A 25,105-nucleotide genomic window follows, 5' to 3' on the forward strand; every position below is an offset into this window, starting at 1 on the left:
AGGTTAAATATATCTGGGTCCAGAGTTCAGATCTGCCACAGTCTAGGTGTATGATCCAGACCTAAGACAAGGGTGCACGTCAAATTACTTAATCTCTCTGAGCTTCATTTTCCTTGATATAAATAGGGTTGGCAATATTTTATAAACTAGTGGAGGGATTAAAGGAGATAGGATATGAGAAGCACTTTTCATTTACTAAGTGGCAGCTATTGTTATTCCAGTAGAATGAAGGCTTCTTCAGTTTTCATCTTGACTTATGAAAAATGAAGTGTTTCTCCGGGATCCTTTTTCTACATCCAAAAGAATGTTTATGTAGAACTTCCTCAAGATACCTTTATTTATTTTTAACTCTCTCTCTCTCTATATATATATATATATATATATATGTGTGTGTGTGTGTGTGTGTGTGTGTGTGTACACATATATATGCATATATATATACAAATTTTAGTTGTAGTTGGGTACAATACATTTATTTTATTTATTTATTTTTATGTGGTGCTGAGAATCAAACCCATTGCCTTGAATGTGCTAGGTGAACGCTCTACTGCTGAGCCACAATCCCAGCTCCTTCTTTGTCTTATTTTAAAAACGAACTTGGGACAAAACCTGCTAGTTGCTAAACCATAGAACAATGGGTTTTTGTCAATGAAAGAAGATATGAATGCCTAATTATCCATCATAATATGCTTATGTGGTCAGTGTCTGGATTTCTAAATGATAATGTTTCAGATTTCTTTTTAAACATCTCAGATCAAAGACAGGTTTCATTTTGTTTTACTTGAAATGTCTTCAGACTATTTAACTAGCAATATAATGAAAAAAAAAAAAAAAAAGCCACGAGAGAAAAGGAGAAGAAAAGAGCTACTGTTCTATTTCCTAGTAATGGTCTTTCCTGACTATATAACATTACCCACGTATCCTTTTATTTTCAGTTGCTACAAACTTGACAGAATTGAAATGAAAGTATTAGTTTCTTTTTTCTTAAAGATTGATTAAGCTGGGCACGGTGGCTCATGCCAGCAATCCCAGCAGCTTGGGAGACTGAGGAGGAATATCACAAGTTCAAAGCCAGCCTCAGCAATGGCGAAGTGCTAAGCAACTCAGTGAGACCCTGTCTCTAATAAAATACAAAATAGGGCTGGCCCAGTGGTTGAATGCCCCTGAGTTCAATCCCCGGTACCCCCCCCACCCCTTAAAAAATATACCTTGGTCATTGCTAATGACCAGTCAGTTAATTGGGCACATTTGCACCCATTCAAAAGAAGGAAAAACTAAGACCCATGAAGGAAGGAATAGAAGTATTCCCAAAGCCTTGAAATAGATACCCAGTGCTCCCCTAGCAACTCTCTGCCCCTAGAATCACTTGTGAATAAGTCCCAAAATCCAAGCTATGCAACCAAGATCATGTCCTGATAAAGAATCAACCAGTGGACAGCCAGACTCAGACATACTGGAGTTCATAAATGCCTGAATCCAAGGCCTCATTCTGTTTAAAGCCAGAGGACCCTCTTCTACCCCAGGGCTCTCTAAGCTGACAGGAGTCAGCTGGGCTCTGGATACCCAGGAGAGAAGTAGTGAGGGGCAGATCCCATGGTCCCCAGGCTCTCTCCAAAACAAGCAGCACACCTAGTGCCCATCTTCTCCCGCTCCCGCCGAGCGGACAGCTCTAGTCAGACACCACTCCTACCACCAGACCTGCATTCCCACCTGCCTGCAAAATTTGTCCCCCTGGAGGGCGGCGCAGTCTGCATTTCAATCACCTGGGTTCCAAATCTCAAGTCACCCCCCAGAGCCTTCTCTTACCTTCCACCCATCCCCACAAGTCCCCCGCAAAGCTACCAAGTCTCACCTGCCTTCTTCCATCGTGATTTCCGAATCTCCCTCTGACTGATCTGGCCCAGATCTGCTCTTCACCTGGACCCTTGCACCCATTCCTGCCTGGTCTCCAGCCCCAACCTCTTTTTCTCCAACTCACACACTGTCTGCATTTTATTTCCAAATTATGATGAAGTCGCCCCTATCTTGAACTCTTGTGGTGAATTACCATTATTGAAGAAAGCCTGGGCTCCTGGGTCTGGAACCCTGATGTTCCCTCCCTCTTCTCCCTCTTATCTCTGCTCTCGTCCCTCACTCACCCCATTGCTGGCCCATCTACATCCACATCCTCGTTCCCTTTCTGAAAACCCTCATCTTTTGAAATCTCTTCCCTCAATCAAGACCAAGTGTCCTCCTCCTCATGAGATTTGCCTAACCATGGTCCCTACTCTGGGCTTATATGTCTATATTAGCAAATGTCGTACCCTTCATCAGGTAACACATGACCCTCATTCCAACCCCTGCAAAAACTATGGAACCTAATAACCCAGGAATCTTCATGTCTGAGAAAAAGATGGAAGCTGGGATATTCCCCTCCATTTGTGATCTAGCCCCCTGTTTTCCAGGACCAGAAAAGATACTACCCATAAGTGATAATAAAGACAATGAAAATGGAGGAGGGCAGCAGTCAACATTTGTTGGGCACTTACTATTTGTCAGGCACTAATCTTAGCACCTTGTATGTATTTATACCTCATAAAAAGCCCTCTGAAGTAGTTACTGGGATTATGCCCATTTTACAGATGAGGAGACCGAGGCACACAAAGTTGAGAACTTTGCTACACATGGTAGAGCAAGAATTTGAATGCAAACTGGGTGTGGTGATTCACTCCTGTAATTCTGGTGGCTCTGGAGACTGAGGCAGGAGGATGGCTAGTTCAAAGCCAGCCCCAGCAAAAGTGAGGCTCTAATCAACTTAGTGAGACCCTGTCTCTAAATAAAATACAGAATAGAGCTGGGGACGTGGCTCAGTGGTCAAGTGCCTCTGGGTTCAATCCCCCCAATCCACCCCACAAAAAAAAAAAAAAAAAAGATTGATTTTGAATACTTAAAGCATAATGGTAGACACAAGTATTTAATTTACATGAACCTTGCCTAGCATTTATCAAGGCCATGGATGGCTGCATTCTCTTATGAAATGGTCATTCACATTATCTTCTTATTGAAGAAGCTTTGTTTATTTACTTTGTTGTGTTTCATCACAGAGTATAGTGTGCATGTATTAAATGTAAACATTGCAAGTACTAGAGATTATATATAACATCATGCTTGATGTAGACCTCCTATTTCTGTTATTTCTAGGATTGCCATTTATGTAAATTATACACACACACACACACACACACACACACACACACACACACAGAGTTTGAGCATCCCAGATCCAAAATCTGCAATGCTCCAAAATTTAAAACATTTTGAACATTGACAAGATACCACAAAAGGAAAATTCTATACCTTGAAACTTTGTTTCCTGTATAAAATTATTTAAAATATGGTATATAATAAAATTATCTTCATGCTATACAATATAAATATATGAAGCATAAATGAATTTGTGTTTAAATTTGGGTTGCATCCCCAAGTTACCTCAACATGTATATATAGATATTTTAAAATCCAAAACAATCTGAAATACAAATTCTTCTGGTCTCAAGTATTTTAGATAAGAGATACTTAACCTGCATTTACATATATTTTTGTCTCCACTCAGATTGCAGCATTGCATAATCGTGGGTCAGAAGACTTTCTAGGAAAATTTAATGCCACAACTGTTTTTTAGCAGCAACTACAATAGACAAGTATACAACTAGATGAAAACAGTTTTAGTGGCCTATAACTTAAGAGATCTTTTGGCCATAAGAAGTTGGAATTTTGGGGGCTGGGGATGTGGCTCAAGTGGTAGCGCGCTCGCCTGGCATGCATGCTGCCCGGGTTCGATCCTCAGCACCACATACAAACAAAGATGTTGTGTCCGTCGAAAACTAAAAAATAAATATTAAAAAAAAATTCTCTCTCTCTCTCTCTCTAAAAAAAAAAAAAAAGAAGAAGAAGAAGAAGTTGGAATTTTGGCATTGTGGTTTATCTGCATAACCATTCTAGTATAATATCAGTAAGTGACTTAAAGTGTCTATTATATCAGGCTCCACGTTAACATACAAACAAAAAGTGTCTTAGAATAATGTAGGTGGGAAATAATCTGGAGATAATACAATGCAATTGCAAGGTAATAGCCACACACTAACAGGAGCAGTGTTGTGTGATGCTGGAGAGCTCTAACTCTGTGATCCTGGGAAACTTAATTCAAGTGTTTCTGTTTTCTCATCTATAAAATAAAAATAATCATTGACTTGAAGCATAGAAAATTTTGCGACTCAAAAGCTTAAGAAATTTGGGTTCAATATACTGAATAATAGGGTACTGATATCACCTGTTATTGGTGACTAGTTCTGCTTCTCCACATGTTGAAGTTTGAACATTAGAGAAGCACACCGAGGCCACCATATAAAGCAGGGCTTATTGAAAAAGGGGTAACATAGACTTCTCCTGGGAGGGAGAAGGGGACCATAGCTGGTTTCCAGGTATCCCTAGCAGCGAGGTATTCTGCCCCTTTTATATGTCCTAGGCTTCCTTTGTTCTCTTGACCTTTTCCCCTTATCTTTCTCCTTCCTGTGTATGTGACTAGGCCTAGGAAGTGCTCAGTGGAATGGCTAGAAGGTGGGAAAGAGGGCTGGGGGTTGTGGCTCAGCAGTAGAGCGCTTGCCTAACATGTGTGAGGCCCTAGGTTCCATCCTCAGCACCACATAAAAATAAATAAATAAAATAGAGATATTGTGTCCAACTACAACTAAAAAAAGAAAAAAAAAAAAAAAGGTGGGACACAGGTGGGCTGAAGAAGGAAAGGCAGGATGGACCAGCCCTGGACACACTAATTTAAACAACCTTATAACCCCTTTAGGGAGGGACAATTCCTGGGACTGGTTACCTTGGCAACAAGTTGGAGCAAGGGCAGGTTCTTGATAAGGGTGGTGGAAGGGCTTTAGGAATTAACATTTCAATCCTTCAGGGTCAGTCTCCAAAGGATTCACTCAAAATTGGCCTCCTTGATCTGATCTGACTTGATTTACCTATCTATGCTGACTGCCTGTCTAATCCTGGTTTGAAAATTACATGAGGAGCATTATTTTAATGACTGCATATGGATGGAGTATGAAAGTCTAGTCACAAAGATACCAGCTGGGAGTCTGCCAGAGCAATCTAGACGTGAAAGGTGAAACTATGGAAATGGAAAGAGATCAAGACCAAAGGAAAAAAATCACTATGAAAAACAAAATCATCCAAATTTCATGATGGATTGGATGTTTTAAAACACCCTTCTTCCTACAAATGGCATCATTCAGCAAAAAATTTAGAAAATGCTGGTATAGCAGCTCAGTGAAAGTCTTCTATAAGTGCTGTCAGAAGTTATAAACTCTGGGGACTCCAGCTGATAATGTGTGCACTCACTTACAGCTTCCTTTGCCCCTTTGTACACTAGAGCACATCATGAAATACTGGCTTATCCCTGTAGGAAATATCTCCATAGGAGTTGCTTACTGAATGGATGCCTTTGTTTAGAACTAATTGACCCTTCTTAAAACAGCAATTTTTTAGAGCTTACTCAATTAGGCAGACTTTACCCATCTGATAAGTCAGAGATAAATCAAGCTCAACAGTCATATTGGAGAAAGAAAAGAAAGCACAGAAGGAAGGCACCATTATACAAAAGAACAACATACCAGTAAAAAAAAATAGGCAATTAAGAAAATGTTATTATAATTTGAACATTGAATTATACCACTGATCCTTTTCCTGCATTATGTTAACAGGCTGAACCAATCTTTTTTCAGTCCTTTTTGTAGTGGAGTATAAGGATGTTCATCAATTGGAGAAGAGTCTGAAATTAGAAACCAGAAAGTATCACAATCTCTTGATCTATTTTAACTTAATATCAATGATAAAATAAGAAAATGACTTAAAATTGGTTCGTGAGAATTCCCTTAAGAAATACCCAAAGAAATGAACTTTAACTCAGAAATAGTCTTCATTGTTATCCCATGAGTATTTGATAAATCTAACCAATGTAAACAAATAAGTAAAACCAAGTAATCTCTGAAATGAAACTATAGTTTTCCTTTAAAATTAATACATTGAAGGGCTGGAGTTGTAGCTCACCTGCCTCTTACGTGTGAGGCACTGCATTCAATTCCCAGCACCACATATAAATAAGCAAATAAAATAAAGGCCCATCAACAACTAAACAAATATTTTTTTAAAAATTAATACATTCTATAGCCAGGTGGGAGTCTGAAGCAGGAGGAACACAAGTTCAAATCCAGTCTCGCAATTTAGTGAGTCACTGTCTCAAAATAAAAATAGGGCTGTGGAAATAACTTAGTGGTAGATTGCCCTACCCCAGTACCCTAAAAATAAATAAACACACACATTGTCAGATCTTTTTTGTTGCTGTTATTTTTAATTTGTTCTCATTAGTTATACATGACAATAGGATGCATTTTAACACATCATAAATAGATGGAGTATAACTTCTCATTCTTCTGGTTATACATGATATAGAGTTCCACTGGTTGTGTAATAATATATGCACATAGGGCAATAATGTCCAATTCATTCTACTATCATCCCTACCCTACCCCTGTACCCCTCCCTTTACTTTCCCTCTGTCTAATCCAAAGTACCTCTGTTTTTCCCTGCAGCCCACTCCCCCCACCCTCGCTTGCTTATTAGCACCCACATATCAGAGAAAACATCCAGCCTGTGGTTCTTTGGAATTGGCTTATTTCACTTACCATGACTGCTCCAGTTTCATCCATTTACCAGCAAATACCATAATTTCATTCTTCTTAAAGGCTGAGTAATATTCCATTGTGTATATATACTACATTTTGTTTATCCATTCATTTGTTGAAGGGCACCTAGGTTGGTACCATAGCTTAGCGATTGTGAATTGAGCTGCTATGAACATTGATGTGGCTGTGTCACTGTAATATGCTGACTTTTTTAAGTCCTTTGGATATAAACCAAGGAATGGGATAGCTGGGTCAAATGGTGGTTCCATTCCAAGTTTTCTGAAGAATTTCCATACTGCTTGCACCAATATGTAGTCCCACCAGCAATGTATGAGTGCACTTTGTTCCCCACATCATCACCAACATTTATGGACAACAGATTATTTTTTAAGTATCTAGCAGAGCTACTATTTTCAGTGAAGAGAGGAATATGTCAATAGTTTTATTTTAGTTCATATAACTGGATAGTAGTAATATTATTTACTTAACATTTAAATAAGCATTGTCTCTATGAGCAAATACATTACTACTCTTCTTGCTATTCTTATTTGAGTATTGATTCCCAATATAAAAGAAGTTACTTTCACAAGATCTTTTGTCTTGACACAAGAATTCATAATTCCCTTCTGTTAGCCAAGTATTAAAGACCACTGCTCAAAAACAAAACAAACAAAATGTGTTTTGTGAAGTGGTATCCAGGTTGCTTGCTTTGAAAGTTAAATCATAAGGAAAACCTTGCTTATAAATGCACTTCATCCCCGTGGAACATATCTTGGCTCTAATTTCTAAAGCAAATTTCTGTCAAGGCATGTGCTGCTGTTTTTCTGTTGATACTAATTTAGAAGCTAAAAATGAGGTAGTGAAAGGCAGGAGGTCAAACCAGGTCCTTTCCAGGTTGGATTGAAAGAATGGAATAACTACTTCAAAGTTTGCTACAAAAGTAAAAGTTATTATAACAACTTACAGTATTAATCAAATGATGAAAATGCATAAAAGTATTTTGTTTCTGGAAGCTTTGTTGGCTGTAGCTAATTTCTACTTCTTTATAACAGTTTTGGCAATCATTTAGTCATTATTAGCTTCATTATTATTGGACTTGGGTATGTAACTCAGTGGTAGAGTGTTTAGCATATGCAAGGCCCTGGGCTTAATCTTCAACATCAAAAAAAGAAAAAATGAGAGAGAGAGAGAGGGAGGGAGGGAGGGAGGGAGGGAGATATTTTCAAACTTCCATGTACTTATTAAACCAGACTGATTCGTGATTCTAAAGTGGGGCCTGAGACCCTGCATTCATTTTTCTTTTTTTTGCAATAGTAAGGATTAAACTTGGGGGTACTCTACCACTGAGCTACACCCTCAGCCCCCTCCCCACCTTTTTTTAGAGACCTGGTCTCTATAAATTGCTGAGGCAAGCCTTGAACTTGTGATCCTCTGGCCTCAGCCTCACAAGATGGTGGGATTACAAGCAAGTGCCTTCATGACCAGCAAGACACTATAGTTCTAACAAGCTTACAGTGTTACTGATGCTTTTGGTTAATTGAGTTATAATTAATTATTCATTTATTTATTTTTAGTTGTAGAAGGACACAACACCTTTATTTGATTTATTTATTTTCATGTGGTGCTGAGGATTGAACCCAGTGCCTCACTCATGCTAGGCAAGCGCTCTACTACTAAGCTACCATGGAGCCTGTAGTGTGTCATATTTTGAGTAGCAAATCTAAATGGTTGTTCTTGTTACTTGTAGTAGCTGTTTCCTTACTCTGTTTGACTTCTTTGCCTATAAGATTATCTCTGTGTACTGTTTATTTTGCCACTTTAAGCTGTTTCATAGTGCTTATTCTTTCTTTGGCAAAGAAAATTCCCCCTGGAAGACATAGTGGGAACTCCATTCTTTGTTTTAGGGCTATAGTGGTATGCCCCAGAGGAGCCTGTTGTTGCTTCTCTTTGCAACAAAGACCTGTTGATTAACAGAGATTTTCCCATTTAACTAGGGTTAACTCTGAAACATGGGTTTTACAGTAAGACCTGGATTGTGTGACCTTGGGAAAGTTACTTAATTTCTTTGATCTTCAATTTCTTAGTCTAAAATAAAAATAAAATGAAAATTTTCTTAGTAAAATGCTAAGATTGTTGGAATAATTAGTGATTAGCAACCATTTATATTAAACACCTGGTGTAGTATACAGATTCCCTATAGTATGATAGGAATTTAACAGTAGTTAAGTATTGTTGCCAGTGAATGGAATGAAGAAGCGTTAAAAATTATTTAATTTTTGCTATATGAGGCATTTCATTAGCAATATAGTTAACAGAGAAAAAAATTGTGAATTGTTTTCTGTGAAAGAAAATTAAAGATTATGTTTTGATTTTACTGTTTGTTATGTTTTTGATGGTGCTGAGGATTGATCCCAGGGCCTTGTGCGTGCAAGGCAAGCACTCTTCCAACTGAGCTATATCCCCAGCCCTTTATGTTTTTGCCTTATTTTGTTTTTCAAATATATGTGCGTGCGTGTGTGTGTGTGTGTGTGTGTGTGTGTATGTATGTATACACACAGGCACACACACATATGTCCATGTGATTACTTTGGAAGACTGAGAGTCACATCATCTTTCTGAATGTCCATTAAAACCCTAGTGATTCAGAAGAGATTAAATTTTAGATTCTCAGCTTTATTTTTTTAAAAAGGAAATTAATTCCATTTTATCCTAACTCACCTGAATTTTTTAGGTCAAATAGGGGCATTGTTGCTGTATATTTTTCCTGAGTACTTTAGTATAGAGGAGAATCATCAGGAACAACACAGCTGGTACCTTGAGGAACATGACATAAAATTGGCATTACATGTAAGCCTATGAAAGACAACAGTTGTTCAGTTACTAATCTTTTCAGACAGAGCCTTTGATTTGGCCTCAAACTACTACAAGTTATCATAGAAGTATTTTTATTTGCTGCCAGCATCCTTCACAAAACTTCCTAATACATTCTGAAATGCAAGTATAGAGACTATTATGTTTTTTTAATTTTCTTTTCACCCTTGCATTAGATAGTTTTCTTATAGTGGGCTTAAAATGTTTGCTCAGTTAGACGCTATATAACAGAGAGTCTTTCCAATAGCACATGTGTTCCAGGATAACCTATTAGCTATATTATATCAATGAGAACTCTAGCTGATGAGGTATTCATCTGTAAGAAAATATTCTCTCAGTACCCCTGGGCTTAGCAGTGCAGATCCTCACTATCATTTGTCTCACTTTAAAGCTAATTGAAATCAGCCAGTCTATGTTTCAAAATATCCTACACATATTACCAACCATCTGGCTGCTCACAAATGATGAAGACATTTAATATAAAACCTGGTTAATGCACTACCCTCTCACCTCTAGAGAACAAATCTTGCCTAGGACACACATAGTCTTACTTTAATATCAGTCTTTAACGGGACAGTCATTTGGGTCCCCAAACTCGTAACAATTTGGTATAATCCTTCCCAAGTGACTGACCATGTGATCGATGTTCAGAATGATCTTTACCAAGCTCATTCAGAATGGCAATGACAGAGCAGAAGGTTTATGTATGACCACCAGGTCTAGAATATCTAGAGTACATTGCATGTGGGTAAATGACTTATGCAACTGTTTTTAGTAACTTGTTGTTATTTTCTCTGATTATATAACAATAAATATTGAATGAAATATATGCTTATGGTAGAAAATTTGGAAAATAGACATTTCCATTTTGTTATTAGTCTTTAATTCTTTAAAAATTAGGTTTGTGTGTATTTTTAGTAAAATCAAATTATTCTATAGGTAGTTTTTATCTTCATTTTAAACCTAGTAATATTTTATGAATTTTTAAATACTAGAGATTGAATTTGGGGTGCTCAACCACCAAGCTACATCCTCAGCACTTTTATGTATTTCTAAATTTTTTTTTTAAAGAGAGAGTGAGTGAGAGAGAGAGAGAGAGAGAAGTTTAATATTTATTTTTTAGTTATTGGCAGACACAACATCTTTGTATGTGGTGCTGAGGATCGAACCCGGGCCGCACGCATGCCAGGCGAGTGTGCCACCACGTGAGCCACATCCCCAGCCCTATTTCTAAATTTTTAAAGACTGAGGCTGGCCTGAATTTATAATCCTCCTGCCTTGGCCTCCTGATTCTCTGAGATTACAGGAGTATGCCACTGTGCCTAGTGAACAGGAGTATGCCACTGTGCCTAGTGAACATTTTTAATTTATGTAATCATTTTAGTAACTGTCATTGTATACTATCTTAAGTTCCCTATTGTGAGACGTTTAGATCATCTCTATTTTACCTATCATAAGTTAATACTGTTGGAACATCAGTAGAAACTTACTGTGCATACAGATTAATCATTGCTTTTCTTTAAGATAAATTCTTAGAAATTAATTGCAAGATCAAAAGACATGTAAATTTTTAACGTGCTTTGTTTGCTTTTATTTTGTTTCATTTATGTTTTAGGAATAGTTTCACATATATTGCCTTACCATTCTCGAAAATAATCACACATTGTTTGTACTTTCCTTAGAATGTGTAGAATACTGTCTAACCAATAGTGAAGTATAGACTATTTTTCCCATTTTAGAACAATTTGACAGATGATTAATTGGTTTCTCATTATTGTTTTAATTTTGAATTCTATGAATTTTTGTAAGGTAGAATATTGGTAAAATAAAAATTATTTTTGCTAAGATGTTTAGGAAAAAATACCTGTTAGTTCTAGCCATGCATTAATAAAAGGTTTATCTTCCTTAATCCATGTTCTAGATGATAATGTCTTTATTACAGGGGTTCAAGTTCTCTCTAGAGGCAGAGAGACCTCCACACCCTTGATACATCACAGAAAAGAATTTAAGAATACATCAGGTTTTAGCAAAAGGAAGAGCTTTATTAAAAAGTGAGTGGTGAAGATGTGCATTCTCAGAGCAGAATATAGGCTATCTCCAGAGTGAAATATACGTCCAGGGCTTAAGGTCAGAATCCTTATTAGCTTACTTGATTAGGTAGAATATGTATGACCCAAGAGGCTGGACTTCCCTCAGAATTAGGAAGTATTAAGCAAAATCATGTTTCCTCAGTAGGGAGTCTTGTCAGGCATGAAGCTTTCAGCTTACATCAGTGTCTCTGCTGGTCAGATGGTCAATTTGATGATCAAGCCAGAGGGTCTTGGTCCAATCAAATGTTAGCCCCTAGCTTCATGGGGATAATGGTCTCTTTCTACCTCTTAGGCTTCCTTGCCCAGCTCATGGCTCAGGAGTCCAGGAGTTACCCATTCTGCATTCCAATAGTGACATTTCTCCTTTACAGATTGATTTTTGTTTTCCATTTTCCCAAATTTCTTTTTTTTTTTAAATTTTCTTTTCTTTTTTTTTAAAGAGAGAGGGAGAGAGAGAGAGAAAGAATTTTTAATATTTATTTTTTAGTTATCGGCGGACACAACATGTTTGTTTGTATGTGGTGCTGAGGATCGAACCCGGGCCGCACGCACGCCAGGCGAGCGCGCTACCGCTTGAGCCACATCCCCAGCCCCATTTTCCCAAATTTCTGTCTCAGTAATAAGCAATAGGATTGTAGCTTTTTAATGGCATTAAGTTTGTTATGCTTCCTTGAAGCATCTAAGTAAAAGTTGTTATTTTAAACCAATTAAATGTTACCTCATAGTACTTTTTTAATAATTTTTTTCTTTATTTTTTAATTTTAATTTGTTATATATGACAGTGGAGTGCATTATAATTCATATTACACATATAGAGCACAATTCTTCACATCTCTGATTGTACACAAGTAGAGTCACACCATTCGTTTCTTTCATAGTACTTTTTTATTAATTGTATCTTTTAAAACCTAACAATTTTACCAAAATCTCCATAATCTTTTTACCAAATTTCTCATGAAGAATTTCTATTGCCAGTCTTTTCGCTGAAGAACCATTCTTTTGCCCATTTATCTTGCTAGTTAATCATGGCCATCTCTTCCTACCCATCACCAACCTTTATTTTTTTCTCTCTGGCCTTGCTCGTAGTTGAACTTAGGATCCCCACCCTCCTTTGAAAATCAAAAATCCAATTACATTTTGCTCTTGTCATGCTTAAATGCTAACCTCTGATTATATTATTAATATATTTTATATTATTTAACAGTTGGAAATATAAAAGAATTGCCTATTAATAAATGAATTTTAGTATGTAAAATTAGGGTAGTTTAAAATTATAGTAGAACCATTGAATTAAGAGTCTTAATTAGTTAATGAGAGTAAAGTACTTTGAAGATAGTGAGCACTTTTTAAGTATTATATATTGTTTTTCTCTGTGGTAATGATAGCTTGAAAGTCATTTTCACTTCTTTAGTATCTCAACCAAACAGAGTTTAGTCCTTTTCTGGTCTTCACAGTCCAGACCCCTTACTGTGTAAGAGTGCTGCTGAGAATGTAGCACGAAGAGCCCTATAATTAGGTCTGCATTAATGGCACCTTTACACCCAAATAGGTTTGGTAAATAAGGTTGGTTTTAAATTCCTGCCTATATAGGTGTAGCATGATTAAAGAGCACTTATTTTAAGGTATTTGATATTAGAGCCCTTAAAGCCACAATCTGTAATTGTCACTTACCAAACAAACCAGTCTCAAAGAAGTAGTATTACATTGATTTATTTTTATAAGTTCTCACTATTAAATAGTGTGTATACTTCCTGCCTAATAATAGTAAAGTTTAATATTTTTGTGATAATTCAGATTGTTGAAGAATTTCAAGATCATCAATCAGTCATTTGCTGAATTAGTTCCATTCCTTCCTTTCTATTCCCTCTGCCACTAACCTAGTTAAGACCCCATTACCTTCCCACCTGCACTTCTGGAACAGCCTCCTTATTAATCTCCCTACCTCCAGTTATTCTTTATATTGCAGTTCATTTTATATAGTGCTCATAGATTAATCTTAATCTAAAATATAGATATGATTATATTATCTTCTGCTTAAAATATATATTTAATTGACTATATTTCTAGAACCAGCTGGCATTTAACACTTTACATTATTTAACCCTACAGTGAGATGCCAATGAGAAATAATGCTAGAAATCATGAACAGTGAGATGCAGTGAGATGGGAAATAATGCTAAAGCATGATTTCTTACCTTCAGTGCTTTCCTTAACTAGCCTAGGATGTCCTCAACTCCTCTCTTCTTACCACCCCACACTCAGAGCCATAGACTTAATGCAGTCTGTGCATTGTTAAATGAGTGGCAATGGGCCACACCTGGAAAAATATGTAGCCTTTCTGGTCTATTGAACCAGAAAAGAGAAACTGGAAAATTACAAATGTGGCTTACAAAAGAAAGAGCCAGCTGGAAGATCCTTAGATTTTTGTCTACCTATATCACTGACTGATTCTTAAACATACATGCTCAGAATAAACTCAGACCAGCCTGAATAAAAACATCTGCTGCATCAGAAATATGTTTGTACTCAGATCTTAGTCAAGAAAATCATCTACTGAAACAAGAAAACACTACCCACTAGAGAAAAATAACAAAATCACGAATCTCCACAATTCAGGGTACAATCCAAAATTACTTGATACACAAAGAATCAAGAAAATGGAACACATTTTCAGTTGAAAGATGATCAATTGATTTCAACGCCAAGATGAACCAAATGTTGGGCTTAACAAACAAGTGTTTGAACATAACTAATATAGATGCTGTCAGTGAAGTAAAAAAAGACATGTTTTCCATGCATGAAAATCCCAATAGAAAAATGAATTCTTAGCAGGGAAGTAGAAACATTAAAAAACCAAATGAACATTCTAGAACTGAAAAATACTATTTCTGGAATGAAAAATTCACTGGATGAAATTAATAGTTGAATTGTGCAACAGAGGAAGGAATAAGTGATCTCAAAAGGATCAATATTAATTTCCAAATTAAAAACAAAAAGAAAAAAGATTGGAGGTGTAGGGGAACGAGCACACCCTCAGGATCTGTTAGAAGATATTTAATGGTCAAATTGACCTGTAATTGGAATGCCAAAAAAAGAGGAAGGAAAGAATGGAGCAAGAATATCTGAGGAACTAATGGTTGAAAATTCCCCAAATCTGATAAAAGACAACAGTTTGCAAACACAAAATGCTAAACTAAATCAAGCCAAATAAATACAAGAAAGCCCTTGCCAAGCCATCTCATGGTCAGAATAACAAAAAGAGAAAACTGACATGTTACATGCAAAGGATATGCTGATGTTTGATTTCACCTCAGAAACCATGAAAGACTGAAAAGACAAGAACAGCATCTTCAAAGTGTTGAAAGAAAAACTATCCACCTAGACCTCTTGGCCTGGAGAAAGTATTGTTCAAGAATGGAAGCAAAATAAAGATATTTATCTATCTATCTATCTATCTATCTATCTATTTATTTATTTATTTATTGTGGTGCTGGGATTAAACCCAGGGCCTTATGCACACAAAGCAAGCACTCTACCAACTGAGCTATATCCCCAGCACAGCATATTTTTATATAAAATAAAGAAAATTTGCTACCATTGACCTTCTCCACAAGAAATGCTAAAGGAAGCTTCCCAGACTGAAGATAAATAATTCTAGATGGGAACATGAATCTTTAGTGAAGAATGCAGAACATCAGAAATGCTGTCTGAGTAGAAGTCAAGGGCTTTTTAAAATTTTCCTCTTTTAACCTTTTTTCTTTTAATTTCTTGATAGACTATAACCACTTAAAACCAAAATTACAACATTATCTTGTAGGGTTTATGCTGTGTGTATGAAGAGGGAGGCATATGGGCCAAAGAAATTATAAGCCTTTATTTTATGTGAAATAGTCCATCATTAACTATATATATAGTTAATATTTAGTGTATATATACACATATATATGTATTTATATCCATCAATCCCTGGGGTAATTATCATTTTTTTTTCACCGTTTAAAACTTCTTTATAAGTCTTATTTAATAAATCAAGAAACAATGCCTTTTTTGATATGTTTTTGTATTTGATTTTCCAGAATTTTACTGAGAATTTTTGCATCTATTTCATTAGAGATATTGGTCTGAAGTTTTCTTTCCTTGATGTGTCTTTGTCTGGTTTTGGAATCAGGTAATTATCATTTTAAAAATGCAAAATATTATAGAAATCTAACAGGAAAATTAAACAGAAATTCAACAGGAACATATAACAAACATAATGTGTGTTTAATATTTGTGCTTCAAATACACAAAGTAAAAATTGACAGAATTAAAGGGCAAAACAGTTTTTTAATCATAGTTTATTTTATTTTATTTTTAAATTAATTTTGTTATTTTAATTAGGTATCTATGATAGCATAATGCATTTTTGATTCATTGTACACAACTGCAGCATAACTTTACGTTTCTATGGTTTTACATGATGTAGCATCACACCATATGTGCAGTCATACATGTACCTAGGGTAATGATGTCCATCTCATTCCTCCATCTTTCCTGCCCCCATGCATCCTCCCTACCCTCCCTACCCTTTGCCCAAAGTATCTTCCATTCTTCCCACGCTTTCTCCATCCCCATTATGAATCAGCATCCGCTTATCAGAGAGAACATTCAGCCTTTGGTTTGGAGGGATTGGCTTACTTCACTTAGCATGATATTCTCCAACTTCATCCAGTTATCTACAAATGCCATGATTTTATTCTCTTTTAATGCTGAGTAATATTCCATTGTGTATATATAACACAGTTTTTTTTATTCATTCATCTACTGAAAGACTTCTAGGTTGCTTCCACAGCTTAGCTATTGTGAATTGAGCTGCTGTGAACATTGATGTGGCTGCATTACTATAGAATGCTGATTTTAAGTTCTTTGGATACAGACCAAGGAGTGGGATAACTGGGTCAAATGGTAGTTCCATTCCAAGTTTTCTAAGGAGTCTCTATACTGATTTCAATATAGGTTGCACCAATTTGCAGTCCCACTAGCAATCTATGAGTGTGCCTTTTCCCCCACATCCTCATCAACATTTATTGTTATCTGTATTCTTGATAATTGCCATTCTGACTGGCGTGAGGTGAAATCTTAGAGTAGTTTTGATTTGCATTTCTCTAATTACTAGAGGTGAAAGATCTCTACAATGAAAACTACAGAACACTAAAGGAAGAAATTAAAGAAGACCCATGCTCTTGGATAGACAAAATTAATATTGTCAAAATGGCCATACTACCCAAAGAGCTATACAGATTCAATGTGATTCCAATTAAAATCCCAACATCATTTCTTATAGAAATAGAAAAAGCAATCATGAAATTCATTTGGAAAAATAAGAGACCCAGAATAGCCAAATCAATCCTTAGCAAGAAAAGTGAAACAGGAGGCATCACAATTCCAGACCTTAATTATACTACAAAACCATAGTAACAAAAACAGCATGGTGTTGGCACCAAAATAGACATGTAAACCAGTGGTACAGAATAGAAGACATAGAGACAAACCCACATAAATACAGTTACATCATACTAGTCAAAGGCGCCAAAATCATAAAGTGGAGAAAAGATAGCCTCTTCAACAAATGGTGCTGGGAGAACTGGAAATCCATATGCAGCAAAATGAAAATAAACCCCTGTCTCTCACCATGCACAAAACTCAGTGGATCAAGGACCTAGGAATTAGTCCAGAGACCCTTCACCTAATAGAGGAAAAAGTAGTCCCAAATCTTCATTATGTCAGATTAAGCCCCGACTTCCTTAAGAGGACTCCTAAAGTGCAAGAAATAAAATCAAGAATTAATAAATGGGATGGACTCAAACTAAAAAGCTTCTTCTCAGCAAAAGAAACAATCAATGAGGTGAACAGAGAGCCTACATTTTTGGAGCAAATTTTTGCCACACACGTTAGATAGAACACTAATCTCCAGGATATATAAAGAACTCAAAAAACTTAACACCAAAGAAACAAACAAACCAATCAATAAGTGGGCTAAGGAGCTGAACAGATACTTCTCAGAAGAAGATATACATTTGATCAACAAATATATGAAAAAATGTTCATAGTTGATTTTAACACCATCCTTTTGTCAATCCAACAGATACATAGATAATCCTAATAACATTTCCAATGACCTAGCCTTGATATTCATAGAATATTACAACAAATAATGGCAGAACACACATTCAAGTACACATGGTACATTTAGCAGAATGTGCTATAGTTTGCCCACCCCCCCAATATAACCTTAGATTTTAAAAGGTTGGAACCATATAGCATTTATTTTATGACCACAATGAAATTAAGTCAACAAGATAATAAAAAAAAATACCTGTAAATTATCATTGGACCAGAAGAAATTAAAAGAGAATTGTAAAATATCTTAAACTGATAATATTATTGAGATTTGTAGGATGCAGCAAAAGTTGTACCTGGAGAGAAATGAGTAGTTTTATATGTATGATAATGTATTATAGAAGAAGAAAGTTCTCAAATCAATGTCTAATTGATAAGCAGATCCTAAAATTTGTATTAAAATACCAAAGGATTAGAAAATCCAAAACAACTTTGAAAAATGGCAACATAGAGGACTTAAACCACTTGATTTGTAAGGCTATAGTAATCAAAAGTGCCCTACTAAGAGAGACAAATAGATCCAATAGAAAGAAAAGGGTGCCCAGAAATAGACACACTCCTATATCATGCTTGTCTGTTTTAAACAAATGTGCCTTGTTAATTCTTTTTTTTTTAATTGATGTGGAAACCTTTATTACATGGGCCATCTCACAAGATTAATGTTCCATAGAATTTCTTTTTTTAATATTTATTTTTTAATTTTAGGTGGACACAATATTTTTATTTTATTTTTTTATGTGGTGCTGAGAATCGAACCCAGTGCCTCATGCATGCTAGGCGAGCACGCTACCACTTGAGCCACATCCCCAGCCCAAGAATTTCTTTTTTTAAATTTTCTTTTATTTTGTTTTTAATTTTTAATTCTAATTTGTAATATATATGACAACAGAATGCATTACAATTCACATTACACATATAGAGCACAATTTTTCATATCTCTGGTTATACACAAATTATAGTCACACCATTCGTGTCTTTATACATGTACTTAGGGTAATGATGTCTATCTCATTCCACCATCTTTTCTACTCCCATGCCCTCTTCCTTCCCCTCCTACCCCTTTGCTCTATCTAGAGTTCATCTGATTCTCCCATGCCTCTCCACCCCATTATATGTCAGCATCCTTATGTCAGAGAAGACATTCAGCATTTGGTTTTTTTGGATTGGCTAACTTCACTTAGCATTATATTCTCTAACTCCATCCATTTACCTACAAATGCCATGATTTTATTCTCTTTTAATGCAGCATAATATTCCATTGTGTATATATACCACATTTTCTTTATCCATTCATCTACTAAAGGGCATCTAGATTGGTTCCATAGTTTAGCTATTGTGAATTGTGCTGCTATAATCATTGATGTGGCTGTGTCTCTGTAGTATGCTGTTTTAAGTCCTTTGAGTATTGACCGAGGAGTGGGATAGCTGGGTCAAAAGGTGGTTCCATTTCCAGTTTTCCAAGAATTCTGCAAACTGCTTTCCATATTGACTGTACCAATTTTCAGTCCCACCAGCAATGCTAAGCCCCAGGCCAACATCATTCTAAATGGAGAAAAATTAAAAGTATTCCCTCTAAAAACTCGAGCAAGACAGGGATGACCTTTCACCACTTCTATTTAACATAGTTGTTGAAACACTGGCCAAAGCAATTAGACAGATGAAAGAAATTAAAAGGATATGGATAGGAAAAGAAGAACTTAAATTAGCACTATTTGCCAACGATATGATTCTATACCTAGAAGACCAAAACAATTCCACCAGAAAACTTCTAGAACTAGTAAATGAATTCATCAAAGTCACAAGATATGAAATCAACACCCATAAATTAAAGGCATTTCTGTATATCAGTGACAAATCCTCTGAAAGGGAAACGAGGAAAACCACCCCATTTACAATAACCTTAAAAAAAATAATATAAAATACTTAGGAATAAACTTAAAAAAAGAGGTGAAAGACCTCTACAATGAAAGCTACAGAATGCTAAAGAAAGAAATTAAATTAGACCTTAGAAGATGGAAAGATCTACCTTGTCCTTGGATAGGCAAAATAATTTTATTTTTGGAGTCAGGTTTGGGTAAATTGTTCAGCCTGGCTTTCAACTTGTATTCCTCCTGCCTCAGACTCCCATTATAGCCATACACTACCATACCCTGCTTCACAGGATTTTTGAGATAGCCTTGCCCTGGTTTGTTGCTTACGTTTGATCTACATACAAGTATAGGGTTTACTGAGGACAGCAAGTATCTGTGCTAAATATACAAAGAGGTCATTGCATTTGAAGACATTATAAAATAGGAAAAATAATGAAAAGAATCTTGGAGCCTGAAAAACCAGAGCTGAAGTGTCAGCTCTGCCACCCAATAACTCTAATGATGTAATCTTGGAGAGAATATTTTGTCTTCTCAGACGTTTATTTCTTTATCTGTAAAAATTGAAATGAGAAATCTTTTTTCATACATTTATTTTAAAAATTCAGGACTGGGATTATAATTCAGTGGTAGAGTACTTGTCTAGCATATTCAAGGCTCTGCAAAAATAAGCCAAGATTCAATGGTTATATATTTTAATTCCATACCTAATAATTATTAGTTTTTCCCATTCATTGGTCATAAGAAAAACATGTCTTATAAAAAATATAATCCTGCTTAGAATGAGGAACTAAATATATAAAAATGAATAAATGTTTAGTGTAAACTCTAGAGAAAGAAGCATAGCTTTACATTATTTTTAAAAATCAGTTTTCAGTATGAATTATGTTCAAACATGTTTCAGTAGTTTTTATTGAATAATGATTATAGCAATAGTAAGTCATTATTTTGCTTGACATTTGCATGCTAAGTAATTTTGTTATTAAATCAACATTATCTAGCCAAAATTGAACTCACCTCCATGATATCTTAGTGGAGCCCTAGAACCTACACTGCACAGAATTTCACCCATTTTTAATATTCTATGATACATTAAACCATAATATTCCTTTTGTCCTGTTTTTTTAATCATTTACTCAGTAGCACTCGGTTATGCTATATGATCCCTATAACAGAGATTGTTATTATTGTTAATTCCCATATGATAGGTGGAAACTGAAATTCAGAGAGATAAATAATTGGCTCAATGACACATTGTGGTACTGGGGATTAGGCAGAATATCAAAACTGAGATTGAATCCAGTGTATTAATTTCCTGTTGCTGCTAAAAAAAATTGTCACAGATTAATAGTTTAAAACAACATAGATTATTATCTCACAGTTCTGAAGGTCAGAAATCTGAAATGTTGGGGTTTATTTCAAGATAGAATCAAGATAATAATTTTACAGGTTTGGGGATTTAGGGTGTGGACATCTTTGGGGATCATTATTCTGCCTACCACATCCAGTAAAATAAAAAAATTGGGGATAGGGACATAGCTCAGTTGGTAGAGTGCTTGCCTCGAATGTACAAGGCCCTGGATTCAATACCCAGCACCACACACACACACACACACAAAAAAAATTAACATTCCATTTTTGTCCTCTCAGCATCTTAAAGAAAGAACTAGTTATTGTCATCCCATTGTACAGATAAAGGATCCTAAGGCAGAAAGAATCTGTGACTTTGCCAGAGTTTTGTAACTGTTTAGCCTAAGGGGATCTTTTAAGTCCCAGAAAACTTTATACCAGATCATACTTCCATAACATTTTTATCAGTATTAGGCATTTGATGCTAATATAGGTATATTGCCTTCATGTCTCCAGATAATCAAACTTGAATTCAACCCAAATTAAACTTGATTCAATGCCCTTGCCATCTGTTAGCTTGCTTGATAGTTTCTGGTATAAAAGACATCTCTTCTTGAAGGATAAAGAAATAAGCTCAGGATAAAATGGATGCACTGTCTTAACTTTAATCAAGTACTTTGAAAATCTCTTGTTGCTAGTGTTTTAACTCAATAGTGTAATGTTTGTGGAAATTTTGGGCTTATATAGATATATTCTATCTTATGCATCAAACAATTTTTAGGAGCTGGGGTTGTGGCTCTCAGCAGTAGAGCGCTCGCCTCACATGTGCTAGACCCTGGGTTCAATCCTCAGCACCATATAAAAATAAATAAGTGAAATAAAGGTATTGTGTCCAACTACAACTAAAAAATAAATATTTTTTTAAAACCCAATTTTTTAATTTTCTATGAAAAATACATAAAAGGGTTATCTTAGACCAGATATTTTTTTAGATCTACTTTCAATTTCTTTTTCTTTTATAGTTTCTCAACACTTACTTCCTGCCTTTCCATTATGCCAGTAAGTAGCTGAATCTATACTGTAAATTTACTTGTTGGTCTATAGACCTTTAACTCTTTTCTTATAGTCAGAAAGGGTAGCTATAGAAAGAAAATAGTCCTTCAAAATGAATAAATAGTAAAACAAACCCTTTAGATAACGTATGTTTTAAAGCTGCTATACAAAGTCATACTAAGGGCAATAAAAGACTTGTACAATTATTTATCAATTGCTTATGACTTCTCGCTTTTGCTAAGGCCATTTGTTTAGTTTTTCACCAATTAGTTCTTCATAGTCAGATGTTTCTATTTACCCAAAACCAGGTGTTTTCACATATTAGATTGTTTTAGAATTCATCATATTTTTTTTGTTTTATTTCAAATAGGAGGATTTTATTGGTTTATTATTTTCCTAGCTTTGCCTGGTGGTGAAGGACAGTATTTTTTCCTAAACTACATTGCCTAAAAATCACAGTTACTAAAGTTAATATAAGCATCTTAACTAAAAAGAACTAATGGTAGCTCTAGCCAAGTACAGAGTGGAATGGGATGTTCTGCGATCAGACCAAAAAAGGCATGTGATGGTTACCAAAGAGTTTAGAAGCAGCACGATTTAACAGAGTTGGTGGAACTTTTTAGTGAGTCAAGCCTGAATTCAATACCTTCAATCACTCATTTCATCATTTGTTAAAAGGCAACATATTTCAATATAATATATTAAAGTGAGCATATTGAAACACAGTATATGAAAGCAGTTGACCAGAAGGAGAGAAGAGTTTGACATTGGATTTTTTTCCCCAACTCTGATTAAAGTCTCAGGGAGAAAAGGCACACTTAGAGCCTTCTACCTTATATCAGAAGAGCATAGATCCATTTTTAGCTCAACCTAGTCCCAGGCCTACACTGAGCCTGGAGCTGAGGAGGAACAATGTGAGAGTCCTAAAAGGAGAATTGAAAACGCAAGTGGAAATGGAAAACACAGTCCTCTTTGTTAGGAACCCTCCATCAACCCTGCAAGTTCCCTTTTAACAGCCATACCACTACCCAGGGAATCCCTGTTATGTATCCCTATTGTTGAAGAAAGGACTCCCCTTTGCCTAGTCAATCACTCATTCAGTAACCATTTAGAAATAAAATCTCATTTAAAATTTCTAAATTCAAAAGATGTAAGTGCTTTTTTGTATAGACCCAAATTATTTTACTAATTTAGCCATGAGAATTTTTCATGCTAACCAGTAAGCCTTTTCTATAAGCATCATATAAATGGGTGCTTTTGATTTTTGTAATCACAGACTTTATTTCTTAGAGCAGTTTTCGATTCACTGTAAAATTGAAGGTACAAATTTTCCTATATACCTCCTAACCCCATCCCCAAACAAACAACCTCCCCCACTATCAAACACTCCACACTAATGTGGAACATTTGTTTTTTTGCCAGTGAACCAACATTGACATGTTATCACCTGAAATCTACAGTTTACATTAGAGCTCAGTCTTTCTATTATACATTCTATGGGTTTTGACAAATGTACAATGACATGTATTCGCTATAATAGTATCATACTGAATATTTTCCGTGCTCTAAAATTGCCCTATGCTCTGCCTTTTTAGTCCCCTCACTGATCTTTCTACTATCTCCATCATTTTGCATTTTTATTTTTTTTTTATTTATTTTTTTAAAAGAGAGAGAGAGAGAGAGAGAGAGAGAGAGAGAGAGGGAGGGAGGGAGGGAGGGAGGGAGGGAGGGAGAGAAAATATTTAATATTTATTTTTTTAGTTATTTTTTCGGCAGACACAACATCTATGTTTTGTATGTGGTGCTGAGGATCGAACCTGGGCCGCACGCATGCCAGGCGAGCGCTCTACCGCTTGAGCCACGTCCCCAGCCCCATTTTGCATTTTTAGAATGTCATGTAGTTTCAATCACACAAGCTATAGTCCTTTCAGATAGGCTTCTTCCACTTAATAAGGTACATTTAATGTTATTCCATGTCTTTTCTTTGCTTAATTACTTAATTTTTTATCAATGAATAATATTCCCATTGTATGGGTGCTATGGTTTGAATAGGGTTTGTCGCCACCCAAATTCATTTTGAAATTTGGTTGTCAATGTAGTGTTGAGAGGTTGGATCTATAAAAAGCAAACTCAAGAGAACAGATTGTTTTGTGTTTTTTGGTAATGGGAATTGAATCCAGGGTCTCTCTCCCACTGAGCTACATCCCCAGCCCTTATATATTTATCTATTTTATTTCAGTAAATTGCTTAAGGCCCCACTAAGTTACTGAGGTTGGCCTCAAATTTGCAATCCTCCTGCCTCAGTATCCCAAGTTAGTACCACATCGTGCCTGGCTCAGATTAGTGTTTTGTGAGAGTACATTGTTATAAAGTGGATTGGCTCCTTTGTGCCATCCCTCTCCTCTATATGTACCTGCTTATCACTTGCACACATTCCTGCCACACATTATGTCTGTCATGTTATGACATAGCTTGAAGTTCTCACCAAACACAGCCACCCAGTCCTAATCTTCCCTGTCTCCAGAACTTCAAGCTGAGTAAACCTCTTTCCTTTTTAAATTATCCAGTCTTAGGTGTTCTGCTATAACAATAGAAAATGGACTGAGACAATGACTGTAGCACAGTTTATTTATCCATTTACCTTTTGAAGGACATCTTAGTTGCTTTAAATTTTGGCAATTATAAATAAAGTTACTATTAACATTTGTGTGCAGCTTTTGCTTAGGCATATGTTTTCAGTTCCTATGGGCAAAACCAAGTATTGATGGATTTTATGTTAAGAGATTGTTTCATTTTTTTTTAATAAACTGCCTTTCAAAGTGACTGTACCATTTTGCATTTGCAACAGCGATGAATGAGAGTTTCTGTTGCTTCACGTCCTTGCTTAGCATTTGGCTTTGTCAGTGTGTTGGATTTTAGCCATTCTAATAGGTGTATAATGCTAACTTACTGTTTTAATTTGTAATACCCTAATGACACATGATGT

General features: G+C 35.7%; 1 protein-coding gene across 5 annotated transcripts in view; it reads left to right on the forward strand.

The window, feature by feature from the left end:
- The window catches only part of Peak1 (pseudopodium enriched atypical kinase 1), a 248,208-nt gene that overhangs the window by 139,813 nt on the left and 83,290 nt on the right, over window positions 1-25,105 (forward strand). The gene's annotated exons all lie outside the window — the stretch shown is intronic.

The sequence above is a fragment of the Callospermophilus lateralis genome, chromosome 3, assembly GCF_048772815.1.
Source record: "Callospermophilus lateralis isolate mCalLat2 chromosome 3, mCalLat2.hap1, whole genome shotgun sequence".
Taxonomy (NCBI): Eukaryota; Metazoa; Chordata; class Mammalia; order Rodentia; family Sciuridae; genus Callospermophilus; species Callospermophilus lateralis.